Genomic DNA, 17,870 nt, shown 5'->3' with positions numbered 1-17,870 from the left:
GAAAAAAGGATACAGTTTAGAGATATATATAAAGAAACAATCAGATTGGTTTTAAACTTAGATCGTTGGTAAAATTAAAAATTTAGTAATGACTTAAGAGCAGTATCGGGAAAGTTGCAATTAATTAAATGGGAAAAAAGTCAAAGGCGCTCAAAGATGATGATATAAAATGGCACAAGATAAACAGAACACGACTAGAATCTGTGGTAGTTTGCCATGTCACAATAAGCATAGTAAGATGTATGAAGTTTGCCACTTTCAATCTTCTCTTTGCTTTTTGTGCAGCAACATAAAAATGTTTATGCAGGCTTTTTCTGCGAATTTGCTGATGAATCCTAAAATTACAAATGAATGAGATGTGGGTTTTGAATGAGGTTTGGCTTCAGGCTGAGATCAAGTGAAACCATTGATTTACTATTAGTTCAGTATAAACACATAAACAAGACAGGTTCATCCACTAGAATCTGTGTGTTTATGAATGTTGGCAAACTATTCATGATTATTGAGTTTTTCATGAGATCAAATCTGAGCAAGTTTCCTTTGGCTACAGTATTAGCTCTGAGTATTTCAAAAAATCCAAAATACTATTTTGTTTACCCATATATATGTGTGTTTGTGTATATATGTGGGTAGACAGATGTATGTATGCACATGTGCATTTATGCAAAGCTTTTCAAATGTATTTTTTCATGCATTGATAATGTTGGCTCTCTGAAGAGGGCTCTATGTTGCATAGTATTCATTGTATATGAATAGAAAAAAATTGAAAGAAGATAATGGTTACATATGTAACACTACTTTTCAACATCTTAATTCATAGGATGGAATTCATCAATAGATTTGAAGGAAAAATGAAGCCTGGAATTTTGGATGCATAATGTTTTTAGCATTTAAAACTAACAAATATAATAATCTCTCAGATGGAAGTGAGACTTTAACCTCTTGCAATAGGATTCAAAGCTGTGTTTTAATTTTATAGCTTACTGAAATCTTGAACTCTAAGGTAAATTTTTACCACAAACCAGTAAGTTTTGCATGGGTTAATTATCTGTAGACTTAATTTTCCTCACATATTTCATTTAGAAAGTAAGAATTAAGGATCAAGAATTAATTAGCTATGTACAAACTATGAAAAATTGTTGAGGCAAGTGCTGTCTTGGTAATTCATGACTATATTTAGACATTGTAATGATTAGGTTTTAAAAGAAACAAGCTAATTAGAACATTTTTCCAAAGTCACACAGAGGTCAGGGATGACAGCGACCTTATGTAAAATGGAGACTAAATATCTGCTATTCTGCACATTGTATGGAACTGGTACAGTAAGGCTAAAGCCTTTTCCTGTTCAATGAGTTGGAATTAAACATGCTAATTTGAGATCTCCTTCAAGTATTTTATTTAACTACTTTGGCCTTTAATTCCTTTATATTGCATCATTCAATGTAATGTTATTTATATATACGAAGGATGTTATGCTTATTAACCAATGTGCAAAAATCTAAAGTACAGATTTTATGTAATGGGCTAATTACAGGACTTTAAAGCCACCTACTGAGTTTTGCTAAGCTTAACAACAGGTTCACTGAACTGGATAAATTTATTCAAACTTGTGGAAATGAACCCCATTCTATGTGCAACCGTACTGGGAAAACACACAAATTATACGTCAATACCAGTTTAATGGGTCAAACAGTGAACCTGAATACCAAACTTATCTACATCTTGCAACAGCAGAGAAGCTATAGGCCCTGGGTGAGAAGAGGAAGTGCCCATTCACAGTTTCTTCCTCAAGTTTGTAAGTAACTCAGACTTAGTATATGGGATGAGCCAGATTTTCACTATATTTAGAGTTGGCTAATTTTTTCTCATGGTGGCCTTTGAAGCTGTGGTAGCAAAATGTCATACGTGTATCGTATGCAATCGTAGAAGAAGAGTGAGAGATATGATCCCTTACTATATCTTCCTATCACCTATGTATCTGTTCATTTATTTATTCGAATGTGCTTTTAAAACTGAGTTTATTTCAGTCAGTCATTTCACACGCATCTATTAGATCTGAATTTCGTCTAACTTGCATGTTTGTAAATTGGGTCAACTTTAATTGAGGTTCAGCATCTGTATCTTTGTCAAAACGGAACAAAATCAGAGTCATGCCAAAAAATCTCTTATTGCTATACTTCTAATATAGCATTAAATTTTTGGATTGATTATCTGAGGAGTTAAAAAGAGACTTAGGTTTCCTACTTATTGTTGAAAGTTTCACAGAGGTTCACAAGGCTTCTGCTTTCCTTGGATATCCAAAGTCACTTCACTGTTTCCCATCGAGTTAGTCTAGATTTGTCAGTGGAATTCAGCAAAATATGTCCCCCTAGTAACGCTTTTTCCCCAACTTTGAGTACTATTCAGATAACAGCAAAATGAAAAGGCCAGCTTTCTTATTCTAGCCATAGCCTCTCCTTTAAAAATGACAAAGCATTTTGCTATTTTAAACCCCACTGTAGTCTAAGGTTCATATGTGATTTTTTCATTTGCATTGTTCTTGAAAAGTACCATGCAGATTATTTAATAAAAATCTTTTTCTCAGAAATCAAGTATTCTGTTGCTGAGATTTTATGTATCTTTATTCTGTTTTGGATAACTATGCATAATCTATTCAGTAGCTGACATTTGGGTCTTGATAGATACATTCAAGCGTGTACTTTCAGGAATAATAATGCCAGTGCACTGTGTTCTACAATGTGTGCAATGAAAATGTGCCTCATAAAGCCCATAATTGTTGCTTAAGTTACAAAGATGATTTTTTTTCCCAGTAAATGAGGAACAAGCCACATAATCTTGCTAACACTATATGCCCAGGAAAGAAGAGTTTAAATAAGAAATGCATAAATTTAGCAGACTGCTGTAACAAATGAAATGGTGTAGCATTGAAAACATTTGAGGCAATTAATCAATGCTGTGTTTGCACATATCATTAAATATATTATACTAAGTTTAGATTTGATTTCTATGCTTCTTTTATAAAGAGTTAAAAGAAAATACATTTGAATTCATGCTGATACTGAAAACATGCTCCTAGCTCCTACTTTCTTGGATTTCAAATCATTTCCATTAACAAACAGCTATTTGCCCTCTAATAAAATATGTCATTATGCTTTATTCACATCACACAAAAGAATCACTGAAAAATCGCCCCAATGATGGCCAATAATTACACATTTTGCTCCTGCACGAGCAATGAAGAAATCTGTTCATTGGAGAAAGCAGGTGCTGGGGCATCATGCTAATAGTCAATGTGTGCCACAGTAATTAGCCATTGCAATTGCTAAAATTAACAATTAGCTAACATGCAATTCTCTTTTTGCAGGCTGCAGTTTACTTTGTATAATCCTTGTATGTTCTTAGTAATTATTCTGACAGCTTATTATTTTTATTTTTTCTGGTTTGAACACAGCTTTAACATTTGAATCAGTCTACCCAAATGTTCAACAGGCAGTATGAAACAACTGCTTCACTAGGCAATTTCTAAGGAACAAATTTGTTTTTATTCTCAACTTTGTATTGTTCAAGAAATACACATTTTTTTTTTTTTGTAGAGTAAGAACTTCTCATCTTATTTGAGAGCTTAGGACCTCAGTGAAGGTATTAAGACTTTTTTACGCTAGTAGAATGTAGGATCATCCCAAATTTTTGTAAAAATTACTATTAATTATTCTTTGCACTTGGGTTCCCGATCGTTGGTTCATGGCCACTGGTTGTCTGTGGAGCTCTTGGTGGCAGTCTATGGAAAATTTGCAGGTCACAAAGTTCTAATTTTTGTTGTTACTACTGTCTAAATAACGCAAAAATTATCACAGAATATACCAATCTCTCAGCACTTTTCATATGAACATGTGGTGATTTTATCCCTGGAGTTGTTTGATTTACAAAGACCTTCACAACCCTACCAGAAATCCTTCAGAACCACCATATTGTAGAAATGAAAAAAAAACCCCAAACCCAACCAGCCAGCTCAGAAAAGAGTAAGGACTATCATGCACAAATTAATGGTATGGCCTCATCTTGAATACCGTACGTTGGTCTTACAAGCTGCCTCAAAAGAGAGCAACAGTAGACACAGAAAGCAAATTCCACAAGGATGAGTAGTGGTGTGGAATGGCATTCAGACTGGGAAAAACTAAATAGACTGATCAGTATGGAAAAGATGACTGGTGGGGTTATAGTAGAGGCTTATACATTTATAGGTGATGTAGCGAAAGTAAGTGAAGAAAGCTAATTGCGTCTTCTTAAGAGTTGAGGGACACCCAATAGAATCACCCAGTTTAAAAGGCTCGAAAGCAATGACTTTTTCTTATGGTGCATAATTGAGATGTGGAACTCATTGCTACAGGATGGTGTGAGGCAAATGGCTAAATAGGCTGAAAGAAGAAATGGCTGGATTCATTTTAAGTAGCTTCCCAGCAGTACTCATTATCTACTCATGTGGCCTCAGGCTTAAAAAGTAACTGGGACCGGTAAGATATACAGCTGTGTATCAGGGAAAGCTCCATCTGCATGTGCGTGGCTCTTCCTCAAACATCTTACACCTTCTTGTAAGCCATTTTTACACAGAGGTTTTCAGAGCTAGTTGAAACTTTGGTTTGACCTGCTCTAGTTATCTTTTGTTTTATACAGCAGTATGCACTGCATAAAAAGCTCAAAATCTATTTGCTACAACCAAGATGCCCAAGAATTAGATTTTTTTCCTTACAAATTCAGTCAAAGTCCAGCTGACGTATGAATCTGTGCATCTCAGTTGAAATCAATGAGGACTGAAGTATTTATGTAAATAGATAATGCCCTATATTTTTTACTTTTTGGTTTTGGGTTGGGTTTTTTGTGCTAGTAGATGGCTAGAGACAACTGGACCCTCTGAAAACACTGGTAGCTTTCTAACCAGAAGGGTTGTATTCTTCTCCAGCACAGGCTTACACCTGTGTAACTTCAGGGACTGCGGTGTAATTCTCCATTTTATACATGTGAGATGATAATAAGGTTTTGGGAATTTATGTAAACTTCTGTAATCAGCATGGCATTTGCAGCTGGCACCAAACCAAAAGCAGTCTTTTAAACAGTTCCTTAAAGCTCCTCCATGTTTTTCAAATATTTTAAAATGTGATTTGCTCCTCTGCATGCTAACCAGCCAAGCCATGTGAGACAGAAGTGAGCTATCTCAGCAACTGTAGTTTTTTATCTTATTTTTTAACAAAAAACCTCGTCACAGATGGGAGTCAGAAAGAAGCACCAAGACCATTCTCCAGGATCAGTGTGATTTTCCCAAAGAAGACAGAGTGAGGTATGAGAGTAAGACTAAACTACGGAGTCCAAGACTTTAGCTAAGGCCATAATCATAGAAGGATCAGATACAAGAGTGAGGATCATACTTAGGCATGTTTCAACTGTGCCCTTCATAGTAGACTCAGTAGTTTTGTGGCTTCCACGCAATACTACTGTTGATGATGGAGAATAACAAATGACAATGAGAAGGAAAAGTGCACTCCATTTCTGAGGAGCTGTATGATGTTTAAGGTAATATGCTCGATCACCACGACCTCTGTGGACTTTGATGAAAATATTTACATATACATCAGCTAAAAAACTGATGTCTATAGTCGTGGAAACAATTAACCACTCATGGGTGGTTTAAGTGTCTACGTGAAAGGGGGAAATCAAGATTTCTGTCTTAAAGCCACATGCACTTGATGCCTACGGATGCTTATGTTTTAGTTGGATAAAACCCTCTGCGTGTCTACATTGCTTTTTACATCATGCTAAGAAGAATCTTTCTGTTATCAATGACAAGCAGTGTGATTTTAACTCTGCTAGTCAGAGCTGATACAAAGTTCATGAACTTAGGTCTCAGCTTAACCCATAAAGAAGGTAGACTTACGTTCACATATTGACCAATGTGTTGGGTGGCTGAGGCATTTATACACACTTTTTTTTTCTTTTGGTATTGTAGTAGGAGACAGAAATTGAGTTGTGTGCCACAAGTACTACTCTTCTCCCTAGTACAATTTTTCCCACTCTGTTTCACTGGGAGATGTGTTGTCAGAGACAAAAAGCATTGAGTAGATGCTGGCTTTTAAATTTGGTTTCTAAATGCTTCTAAACATTAGGGAACTTAACTAAATAGAAAAGAGGGGACCCTTAGTTCTTCACTGAGTTGTAGGTGTTGGATAAAATACAGAAACACCCTCAGGAGGAAGGAATTCAGGACTTCTTCAACCTATGCAATTATACCAAGTACTGGTCTCAGCTGTTATTCATCTCACATTGCTTCTTTCTGTCCTAGCAAATTTCCAATTCTTTTCTAAAGAGTGGGACACTCTCCACAGGAGCATTGGCATTGCTTCTTTTGTTGGGCCTAATGTCACCCCCGAGTGCATGGAAACCCCATTTCAAGGTGAAATCTAGGCATGTGCAGCTGCCTTTTGTACGTCGCCCTTCATGGGGTCAGAAGGGAGGTGTGGCCCTTGGCAGCTCGGTCCTTTGCTGGGTGCTAAGAGCTCAGAACCCTACACCAATTCACAGCATATGCAGCTTTGTGGACCTAGGCAGAAAGCTTCACTATTTGAACCCAAGAGAAGAAGCTTTAAAAGAAGATTTAGGAAACAGGATCTCCCCTCTAAGTCCTGCCACTAAGCAGAAAAAAGACTTCACTACAACACACCAACTACATAGTAAATTTACTCGCAACAGCATGTCAGCTCTTGAATTTGTCAGTGAAGTGTCTGTTAGTTGTGACACATCCCATGGCCTTTGTTCTACAGCAAGCCCTACAACTAAAGGTGAAAAGTAGAATCACTTTTGATCAATGCTTCATTGTCATGTTCCACATAATTTTGTTGAGAATAAATGCCATGTCTCAGTCTTGGGGTTCTCTCTGAATTGGGTGAAATTCATCATCTCAACACAGTAATCTACCTCTATGTGTATACTTTATTGAAAGACATCAGCTCGTATTATCCCCATTAAAGCCATCTTGAGTTTCTCCAGCAGCACACAGTGGTCCAAATAATTGGCTGCAACATGCTATTTAGGAAGCTTCAAATCATATCATGTTAGGATACTTGCTTCTTTATTGCTCACATTTAGTCTAATCTCTAATCTGGTTTGAAGGTTTTAATTGGAGTATGGTTGGACTCCAACCTTAGTTCTCATTAGCTACTGATAGCTACTGATATCTTTGCCTGTGAACATTACTGTTTGTAAATGCTCCTTTCAGGTCTATCTTCCTGAATCAAAGGCTGGGGGAAGTGAGGGATATTAAAGTCTCAGCTCTCTTGCACTCTCTCTGTAAACTCCTCAGACTGCTAACCTCAAGCCTGTGGTCCATCATATGGAATGGTTGCACCATCTTGATTCCTTCCCAGACTTCTCCCACCACATAGAAGTCTTAAAATACGAACACAGGGGAATTAAAATGTTATGTTCTCTCTTAATTTACTATTATATTAGGTTGCTCATATGGTATAAAATATATTTAATTACCAATTTAATATATACCCAAGTACACATTTTGTACGGCTTCAGCAGGCTGATGTCATAAGACCATAGAATATAGAAAGAAATAGACTATGGTCTACTAAGTTATAGGAATTATATTGGCATACACCTGGTATTTGGTAAATACATTTGGTGTACAATGGTTGGTCATTTGTGAATGGGGTAGTGAAAATAAATTACAGAGGACATCTCAAAACAGCAGTGGCAATTTTAAAGTAATGCGTTCTGTACCTAGTGCATGCCAAATGATTGCCAAACATGACCCCAAAGTAATTTTGTGGCTGCTATTATTTCAGTTTCCATTATTGAGATTATTTCTTATGTTTTGGCCTATAAGACCAAGAGCCTCATTAATTTCAGTCTAACAGAGATTTTAAAGTATGGTATTACTTATTTAATTAAGTCCTAAAATTCAGGAAGAATTCAAGATGGGTCACAGCTTCTCTATATCCTACTGCAAATACTCAGAAATCAGCAACTTCTAGATCATGAAAGATCACGAGCTACCAATTCTTTAATTTATCTTTGGACTAAACTGAACATGACCAATGTTGTATTTCAGAGATTTATCATAATCCTTTTTAGAAAAAAAAAAAATCATAGTGTGCAGGCAATTTACTGATAATAATCTTTATAACAGCTCAGGAGAAGTACCTTTTCAGCATTAGAAATTTCAACTCCTGTCACACAGAGCAAGGTCTAGATTTTTGCTATTGCTTCCTTGGTGCCACTGGTGCTACCCAGAACTTTATGGCACATAGAGGACAGCATGGTGGCTCATCTGGCAATAAAACTTATGTTGCTTGTTGAAATTATGCATTGGTTCTCAAGAGATAGATCAAGAAATTTGATGGGCTTGCCAGCAAAGGCTTCTGAAAATCAATGAGGTTTAATGTTGACTTCAACAGGCTTTGGATCGGGCTTATGTAGAGATCTTCAGATACATGAATGTTACATGGCTGATCCTTCTGAGAGTGTAAGACACATCGTAAGGACAAAAAATCAGGATTCCTTAGACCCTGTAAGTAATCTAAATACCTGTGTTTCTTTTCATTTGTACTGGCTACCAACACAGGGACACAAAACGTAAAGCTAAATAATCTCCAGAGCCACGATCAATTTTAGAACAACAAAACCTTTTTCATTTTACCATCATACCTGTTAACGATGAGCTAAGGATCAGGTTTTTAGCTAAGAATATTGTGACATTAGAAATTAATTACGCTTTAATATACATTGACTATGTCATAAAAACCTGTCCTATGAAAGGAACAAAGTTGTTGATTAAATGAACTCACTTTTTTTTTGCAAACCAGGATAGATTTAAAATGTGCAAGGGCATGCTCGCTAGAATATGTATGCTATGGAGTAAATCTCTTGCAGCAAAAGGATAAATATATTGTAAGCATCCTTATTTAAGATGCTGCTGTATATAAACCGAGGCACATAAAACTATAATATGTTTCTTTATATAGAGACATATAATCAAACAAGAACAAATCTACCACCAATTGCTTCATACTGTCTTGTGCTTTGATGGCGAAGGAAAGCCAAGTTTCTAGCCTGGGTCTAGCCTGACTCAGGCCATAACTTGTGAGTCCTGCTATTCTAACCCTTTCTCTTGATCTGCTTTTCAGCATGCCTTAGAGTACACAGCTCAAAGCAGCAGGGGAGTTTCTTAGCAAAGGGCCACCCACTTGCATATTATTCCTTCCTTGCCTGTGACATGACACAAGAACAAAGTAGACATTAACCGCTACATTAAACCCAGAAGGAAAGTAATCAGTAACCTGTTATTCCCTTAATAAAGGGAAACACATGCAGTGTGAAATCCAGAAGACTAATCAATAACCCCAGACAATGCAATGTGCCAAACAAATTGCAAATCAATTAGAATCCTTGTTTTCTTTGAAATGGTTCACTATACCTAAAGCAATTACTCGTTCATTAGACCTAATTTAACAGCATGACTGCCCTAGCAACAACTGGCAGCGTCTGGCTATCAAATGGAATAATGGCAGCTTATTTCTGTCTGTCTGTGAGTCTAATGCCAATCAAAAAAAAAAAAAATTGAATTCCTTTATATAAGACAACTTTTCATTAATGAGTAAAATATTTTCTGTGAGGGAAGAATCAAGTATCCTATTTGATTTGGTTGAGTTTGGATTTATTAACTAAGTAAGGGAATTGATGTAGACTTTGTACGAAGAAATTCTGAAGTTTTTTAAATGTTTCACTTAGTTGTGATACTAAGATATGCAAGTAGGAGGGGAAGTTTTAGACCTCCTTCAGTAAATCCTTTGGGATTTGGAAAAAAAAGTTAAGTCCTATATGTGTTTGCATCAGCTGCATGTTTACCACAATTGAAATGGCACAATAAGATTAGCATGGTCCAGCACAGGATGACACAGATTCGTCAAATGGTCCATAATCCCTTTGATGGGCTCAGAGGGCATTCAGCATTCGATACAAACCCTCCCTATTGTCTTCCCTTGGCATTGGATCAGGGCCCTAATACCCTAACTACAGGTTTAAAGTGATGTTTTTGTATTTTGTTTCCTGCTCTATTCAGTGATAGGGTGATAGCGTGGCCATATGGGCCTTACAGGATTTAAAAAAAAAAAACAAATTAAATTTTTAATATACGTTCCTATCCCTCCCTGCAAATCTCATACTGACTAAACCAATTTTTTAATGTTACTAGGGCAAGGTACTGCTCTGTCAGGTACTCCAGGGTTTAGATACTGCCCTGGCAATCTGTCCAGGATTAAACCCACCACCATTTTTTTGCCAGTAAACTTAAACCACAGGAAAAAAGAGAAAATGCTTGCCTGGAGGGTTGTTTTTAATAGCCACGATTTGAAACCCTTAAATATTGTTTATTGACCTTTAAAGATGTGACATTCTTCTATAAAAATACTTGTAAACTCTTCAGTGCTTATATAGAAATGTACATAGCCTATATATATATATAGACTAAATATATATAGCCTATACACATATAGCCTAAATATGCATGGGTATATTTATAGCCTCAGTTGGAGTATATTTTTGTATTAATTGAAGTAATTTCTGATTTCCAGCAGATAAAAAACTCTTCAAAATTATTTTAGAAAGCCTTTAAACACTTTTTGTGGCTATATTTAGTGTCAAGTTGATTTAATTACTTTTAGAACAGCTGCTGTTACAGGGAGTTGGAGCTGTTAAAAGTGACCGTAAGTATTTATGTGAAAATATTCAACTTCAGTGTTCAGTTTGTCAAGCCTGCTAGGCTTTTATCCTCCTGGGTCTTGCCATCGTTTCTGGTGGTGTGATGCTCTCCCTCACTGCAGAGAGGATTAGTGAGATGATATTTTAATTTTGTGAAGAGAATGTTTTCCTGGAAGTTTGTCTCTTTTTTTTTTCTTTTTTTTTTTTTTTTTTTTGTGGCAATCAAAGGCTGCTCAGGAGATGGAAATGTAAGAGGTAAGTGCAATAATCATAGAAGTCTAATAAATGACCACAGTTCCATATATCACTATCCATAACTTGTCTGGATCGGAATGTCTATACGTATTTGATGTTTTGCTGTAAATTCAGAAATCACTCACCGTTCCTCACATCTTCTAGAAACCAAAGGTGGCTGAGCTTTGTCTGTTGGAATTTAATCTGACATTACAGACCCAAACAATGCTCAGGTTCGCAACTTGTCTGGCAGGCACACACAGTGAGATCCTGTCTGAAGGACTTCGGACCACTGAATCCAGGTATTCCTGAACCTTCAGGCCCTTCTACAGGCTAGTCTTTTCCCTGGAGTGCAGACTAAGGAGCCATGAAAGGCACCATAAAATCAATAAAAAATGTCATTACATTTTTTTCCCTGATGTTTTAATATAGAGCTTACAGTTCACTATCCAGTACTGAGCAGATGTTTAGCTTTTTAATAGGGTAAGAAATCTGAAATCACTTTATAACTCAAATGGTCTCAAACTGAAGTTCACAATAATCTCCTGCAGTGGCTCTGCCAACATTTAGAGTTCACTAAGAATTAATTTTAACACTTTACCACACACACACATCAATAGTTGAAATATGTTATTAAGTGCGACTGAACAATTGGTTAAAATTAGTTGGAAGCACTTAGCTGGAAATGGTACCTTTTGACTGTTAGAGCAAGTGCCACAAGGCACCTTGAACTTAATAAAAAACTTGAAATTAACCACAAATTACCTATTAACTTCTGCCCTCGACATATTCAATAAAGGAGGACAACTATTCGTGCCCTCACTTTGATAGAAAACTTGAGCTTATGCTCATGCCCATTCCTTTTCTGGCAAAACAGAAGTGGCCATGAAGCAATGGACATCGTTCACATGATCGTATCTCCTTAGAGCTTATGTGCCTTAAGACTAAATACTAGTATTGTATTGTGCAAGTACGGCAACCTGAAACATGTCCTAAACGGGTTATAGTTTCTTCTTCTTTTGCCAACATTTGAAACATAATGGAATCTGAAACTAGCCGAAGGGCATTTTAATACTTGTAACTGAGAAATAAGCTTTATGTGGGTGATGCGAAATAACTGAATGACATACAATAAATTACACCTTTTTGTTTTGTGGAATCCATTGTAGGTGAACTCCTTATGATTTTGCATTTATCAGTTTTTATGTATTTATTAGATTTTAGCACTGATCTGAATCAGAACTGACGTAACCTGTAGGTAGCTACATCACTTTCTTAATTTGGCGCAGATGACACGCAAGCGTTTGACTTCTTGAAAAGCCAGCATATACTATTAATAAAAGTAATCTTGAGGTAAAGAAAGAGAGTATCTGCCTAGAGCATCCGTGCCACGGCATCCAGGTGAGTGTCCTCGTCCTGCTTGTTGGCAACACTACTCCTGAGTTCCTTTCTCAGCGAGGCCTGGGTGCTGGAAAGCCACATGAACCAAGAGTGGATTAGAGAAACCCACAGTGTACCTGATCTTGTGAGGATGCCTCTGTGTGCAGTGCCCTGACACCTAGTGGAGCACATATAGACCTTTCAAAAAGCGCTGAGCAGATGACACTTCGGAGGCTCTGCACTTTGCATATAAGAGTAGAGGTATACATTGATATAGGTGAAGAACATATTGTATGTGGAAAGCATCCACACACAAGCATTAAGGATCATTACTGCTGTTTTTTACTCTTTTAATAACACGTGATTCCCATTTTACAAACTTGAGTAGCAATCAATACTTTTTGCTCCGCAATTACACCCATGTCATTAAATACTGTGACAGACAAGCTGAAGTAACTGCAGTATTTTTAAAGTTGTTGCTTCAATCTCTCTGGGCTACACCTATTGCAAGGTTTGCTGCTCCAGGTAACCACCCCTTCAGCAGATGTATCAGAACAGGATATGTATTTGTGCCTCAGTCCATCCTGGCTTACTGCTCAGCGTCTCCGCTTAAAACATCAATGAACTACACATTATTTCTAAAGACAGGATTACTTCCACCACACTTTAGTTGCCTAAAAGTGAGGCACCTGAACTGCCAGTCATTTAGAGTCCTTTATTCAGCTACTGAAGAGAGACAAGGAATTCTGAAGACTGCAAGATAATTGAGCCCTACACTGTGCAAACTGTGCATTTAATATTTAGCTTAGTAGCACATAACGCTCATGATATTCACAGATTGTACATACATTTTTTGATATATAATGTCCAGTTAGACTCAAATATTTGATGTTAGACTCCAAATTCCCTTGGGAAGCAGTGCACCCCTTCTTTTTTTTTGGAAAAGAACACGGCTGGGGAGATACCACTGGAATACATTTTCATCTTTCAAAATAAACATTTTGTCTTAAGACTTAAGAGTATTTGAGGACTACTGCGTTGTCAGCATTACTTTCAAATAATGCATTTGTCTTCTTTGGCTAATTCTTACTTGTATAGTTAAAGACAATTCAGTAACAACAGCTTAGTATCACTTTTCTCACTCGTGTTTGGCAATGAAGGAAATCCAAGCACATAGATGACAACTGGATTTCTTTGTTTCCTGTTTGTGACAAGGGTGGCAGCACTGGAAGGGATCTCAAGAAATCATCACATTGGTCTTCTAGCCCCAAGGTAGACTCCACTGTATCTTGAAGTTGATTAAGGGAGGAAATGTATTCTGTGTTTTGTGTTCTGGTAATTAAGCATTTTACAAAGATGTGGCTGTGGCTAATCTGAAGAATGACTATGCATATACATATGTATGCTGTGATGAGGCATCTCTTTATGCAAGAAAGAACTAGTCCTAATAGAGCTGCATGTTTCATTCAGTGCATACCTAACAGTTAAATGGATACTGTATGAGTCAAAAGGGGATGGGATTCATCCTCTCATAGTGGCACTGGTTCAATAGTGAAAAAAACTTACTTTGGTGTCTCAATGAACACATGTAAAGAAGAATCCAGAGGGACAGAATAAAGAGCATTCAGAAAGGGACACTCTTTAACACTTTTCATATAGTTCTGCTCTTTATAAAAGGCTGTTTTCAGACTATTGAAAGGGCTTCTTCCAGGTTATTGACAGGGCGATGACAATCACCCAAATTGTCCTGTTGAACTAATTCCCTACACTGAAACTATTTATTATTTCCTATTATGCAATTGTAGCTTGAATAGCAAAAAGTTTGTAGTTTTTCAAAGCTTTTAGGGCACGATTCCTTTTATCTCTGTTGGAATCTGTATTATAGCCAGTATCATAGTGAGGCCATTCTCTGTCATCTTTGAAAGGTCTTGGAGAGCAGGGGGAGGTCCATGATGACTGGAGAAGGGGAAATGCTGCACCCATCTTCAAAGAAAGACAAAGGGGCAATCTGGGAAACTACAGGCCTTATTTCGGTCTCCAGGACATTCTCAGAATGAATCCTTCTTGAATGCCTTTATGGGTGTATGAAGAAAGTTGTGACTGGAAAGTCAGCAGATAAAATCACGCTTTTCCCAACTGCTTTCTATGATGAAATAACTAGATCTGCAGATGAGGGGAGTGCAGTGGATGTTGTTTACCTTGCCTTTAGCAAGGCTTTGGAGAGCCTCCAAAATATTCTTGTATCCAATGTTATGGTCTAGATTGTGGGGCAAATGGACAAGTAAACAACTGGTTGGATGTTCAGGTTCAGAATGAGTCATGCTCTACCTGGAGGCTGGTAACAAATGGAGTATAGGTATCTATCATGGGACCTGTCCTGTTAACCATCTTTATCAATGATCTGAAGCAGATGGCAGAGTGCACCTTCACCAGATATGAAGTGACACCAAACTAGTGGGACCAGCTGATGCACTTGAGGGCAGGGCTGCCACCAAAAGGGGCCCAAAATGGCCAGCAGGAATATTATGAAATTCAAGGGGAATGAATGCAAAGTCCTGCAAGTGGGAAGAAAGAGCTACTTGCTCTTGCAGTAAAGGCTGGAGGCTCCCAGGCTAGGGAGCAACTGTGCTCCCAAGGAGAGATGGGCAGTGAGCTGAACATGAGCCTGCAGCCTGCCCCTGCACAAGAGCATCCAGGACAATAGTCACAGGAGCACAGCCAGCAGACTGAGAAGAGTGAATATCCCCCCTCTACTCTGCCCCAGGAGATCACATCTAGATACTTTGCCCAGTTTTAGGTATACAGTACAAGCAAGGTAATGATCACCCAGAGAGAATTCAGTAAACTACCACTAAGATGGTCAGGGGTTGGAGAACTTTCCCTGTAAGGAGAGACTATGAGACTGGGGCTTGCCCATCCTGGGAAAAAGGCAGCTATGGAGGGATCTAACAGCAGTCCCAGTACTTGCAAGGTAGATGTGGCTTCTCTGGACTGATCTACCAACTTTAACTCAATAGCCTCTGATTCCAGCTTTGTGAAACACAACTGCCATTGATGATGGTGGCACTGTGAACATCGTTCAGGTAGAATTTGGGTAGTGGTGCCACACAACCAAAATAACATCTTGTAGCAAAACCAATCAATTAAACAGATTGGATTTTAAAAAGAGACAGGAAAAGAGAAAGTGAATGTATTTATTAGTGATGAGAGTTAACCGGCATTTTAGAATAAAAAAAATGTATTCTGAATTAACAAACAATGAAGAAAATTTTGAACTAGTACTTTCCAAAACATCGAGATAAATTAACTCATAAAAAATACAGAGGAGTCACCAATTTAGGACATTGCAAATCCTCACTTGGAAAGACATCAAATGCAGTTTGAAATCTCAAGTTTTATCTGTTTTTCATTTTCTGCTGTTCACCGCAGTCAATAGAAATTAGGGGTACTTAGTAATTCACGGAAGCTCCCCAACAATATGAAGGATTGGAGCAACAGCAAACTCTCTAATTGACATTGGGCATCTGGGCAAAGAATCATAGTTGAACATAGTTGAACATCTCTCAGAAGTGTGATCTTTTACCTACAATAGGAATAATTTTAAAGCTCTGGAAATCTATAATTCATATTCCAAGCATACACAATATGACCAAGGACCATAAAAATACTATACTATGAAAAAAGGTAAATATTGCCGAGACAAAAGGAAGATTGTAATTTATTCTTTGTTTGTGATCTATCCAGAATATCTGGACCCTACATTCTTATTTGGCACCTTCATTGCTAGTGCAATAAAAATTATAACAATATAAGGCAATCAACTCCTGATACTTGAATAAGTGAACAATATATTCAAACTCATTGAAACAATTCAAACTAATATAGATTATGCCTGAGAACCACATATAAACACACTTGGCAAGAGTCTAGTCACATAAACAAAAAATAGTTTAGCACAGCCATTACATTTTGCAGGCTTATTAGTAAATAATTTTACTGTTTTCACAAAAATGTGTATGTCTATGCATAGGTACATGAGTAAATGATCTGTACTAATGAGAGACCTCAATGCAGCTGGAAAGATTACAACAACTTTCTATTCCTAAGACTGTGCATTTGCATTTCCAAAATCTATGCTTGTTTGTTATTAACAAATCATTAAATTTTTAATGAAATTCATTTTTTATATAAATATCCAAGTATTGGAATGCATCTAACATATTTACAAGATGGTGCATGGGGAAATTTAAGTAAGCAACTTCTCTACCACCATTCTAAAAAACATTATTCTATCATTGTTTTTTAATGAGCAAGTTTATTACAAATGTTTATTACAAAATCACTGTGAAAAAGCAGGGTGTTCTAATATAGCTGTCTTGTAGCAGACCCTGACTTATGAGGATCACCCTATGAATTAAAAGGAAGTAAAAGTTCAGCTTGACCATTACAGTGAAAATTAAGAAGTAGGGAGGCTGCAATATTCTGATGAAGATGGATGTAGTGAGGGATTATAAATATGAATCATTATTTGTTTTCCTCTGAAGGGAATTATTCAAATTATCCTCTAGCTTTCCAACAAAAAGAAATAAAATTAGCTATAACGCTATTGTAATAGCAAACTTAAGGAGATCCTCTCTCATTGTATTTCTTCACATATTACCAAGACCAATCAGTATTTATAACCAATAGCATTTATGGCACTTATTAAAATGTTTTAAAAGGCTTTTTCTAGCGAAAGACTCACCAAAAATTATTAAGGAGATTTTCTATATGTGATATATTTCCCTTTACTACAGCACATGCTTCAGAGACCTGATTACTGGTGAAGCACAGATAAAAGCTATAACAGAATGGTGGTCAAACAAGTGGAGCCTATAAAGTATGCACTCCTCTTTTGTTTGCTGCTATACAAAAAGTGAATAGACAAGCCCTTTTGCAAACTTGCAGAGGACCAACTTTTTCCCTACCCCCCACTCCTGGGAATAAGCCATTTTAATTATTGAAGTTTTTTTGTTTAATCTTCCAGCAACAAGTAATATGAATATTTTATACAACACTGATGAATGCTTAACTAATACAGTTCTTCATACAAATGCAAACTTCCTTTTTACTGGCCTCTGGTGACTATGCATCTAGTGCCAGAGTGGCATCATTCAGCTCTAGTTGCTATAGCATTTTCAAGAACCTCTCTGTTCTTGTCATAAATTATCTTTAAGTGAAAAAAGCTCCAAGGAGGTCTGCAGCAAATTGTATCAAATAATGAATTTCTAAGCTGTGGTAGAAAACACTCATCTTACTTATATTCTTCTACCATCGATTGTTTAGTGACCCTTCTTTGGGATACAGATGAGCATAACCCTGAAAAATGTTTGTGTTGTCTTTCTCTTGCTGGCAGCCTGCAGCCTGCATGATCTAATAAATATTGGCAGGACCAAATGAAATAATATAGAAGAGCTTCTCTTCTTTAAAGTCCATAGACCAAGAGACTCTTGTCACTTGTT

General features: G+C 37.0%; 1 long non-coding RNA gene across 3 annotated transcripts in view; it reads left to right on the top strand.

Annotated features, from left to right (window-relative positions):
• The window catches only part of LOC128852385 (uncharacterized), an 83,502-nt gene that overhangs the window by 35,013 nt on the left and 30,619 nt on the right, over nucleotides 1-17,870 (top strand). The window contains exon 1 of one of the 3 annotated variants that reach the window (XR_008450204.1): nucleotides 8,456-8,566. The exons of the other annotated variants lie outside the window; for them this stretch is intronic. This is a non-coding gene — a long non-coding RNA (uncharacterized LOC128852385). Of the gene's footprint in view, nucleotides 1-8,455; nucleotides 8,567-17,870 lie in introns of those variants that run through there. 3 annotated transcript variants of the gene reach the window in all.

This window comes from Cuculus canorus, chromosome 5 (genome assembly GCF_017976375.1).
Source record: "Cuculus canorus isolate bCucCan1 chromosome 5, bCucCan1.pri, whole genome shotgun sequence".
NCBI lineage: Eukaryota > Metazoa > Chordata > Aves > Cuculiformes > Cuculidae > Cuculus > Cuculus canorus.
Note: the sequence above shows the minus strand (reverse complement) of the source record. Positions and strands in the feature narration are given on the sequence as shown.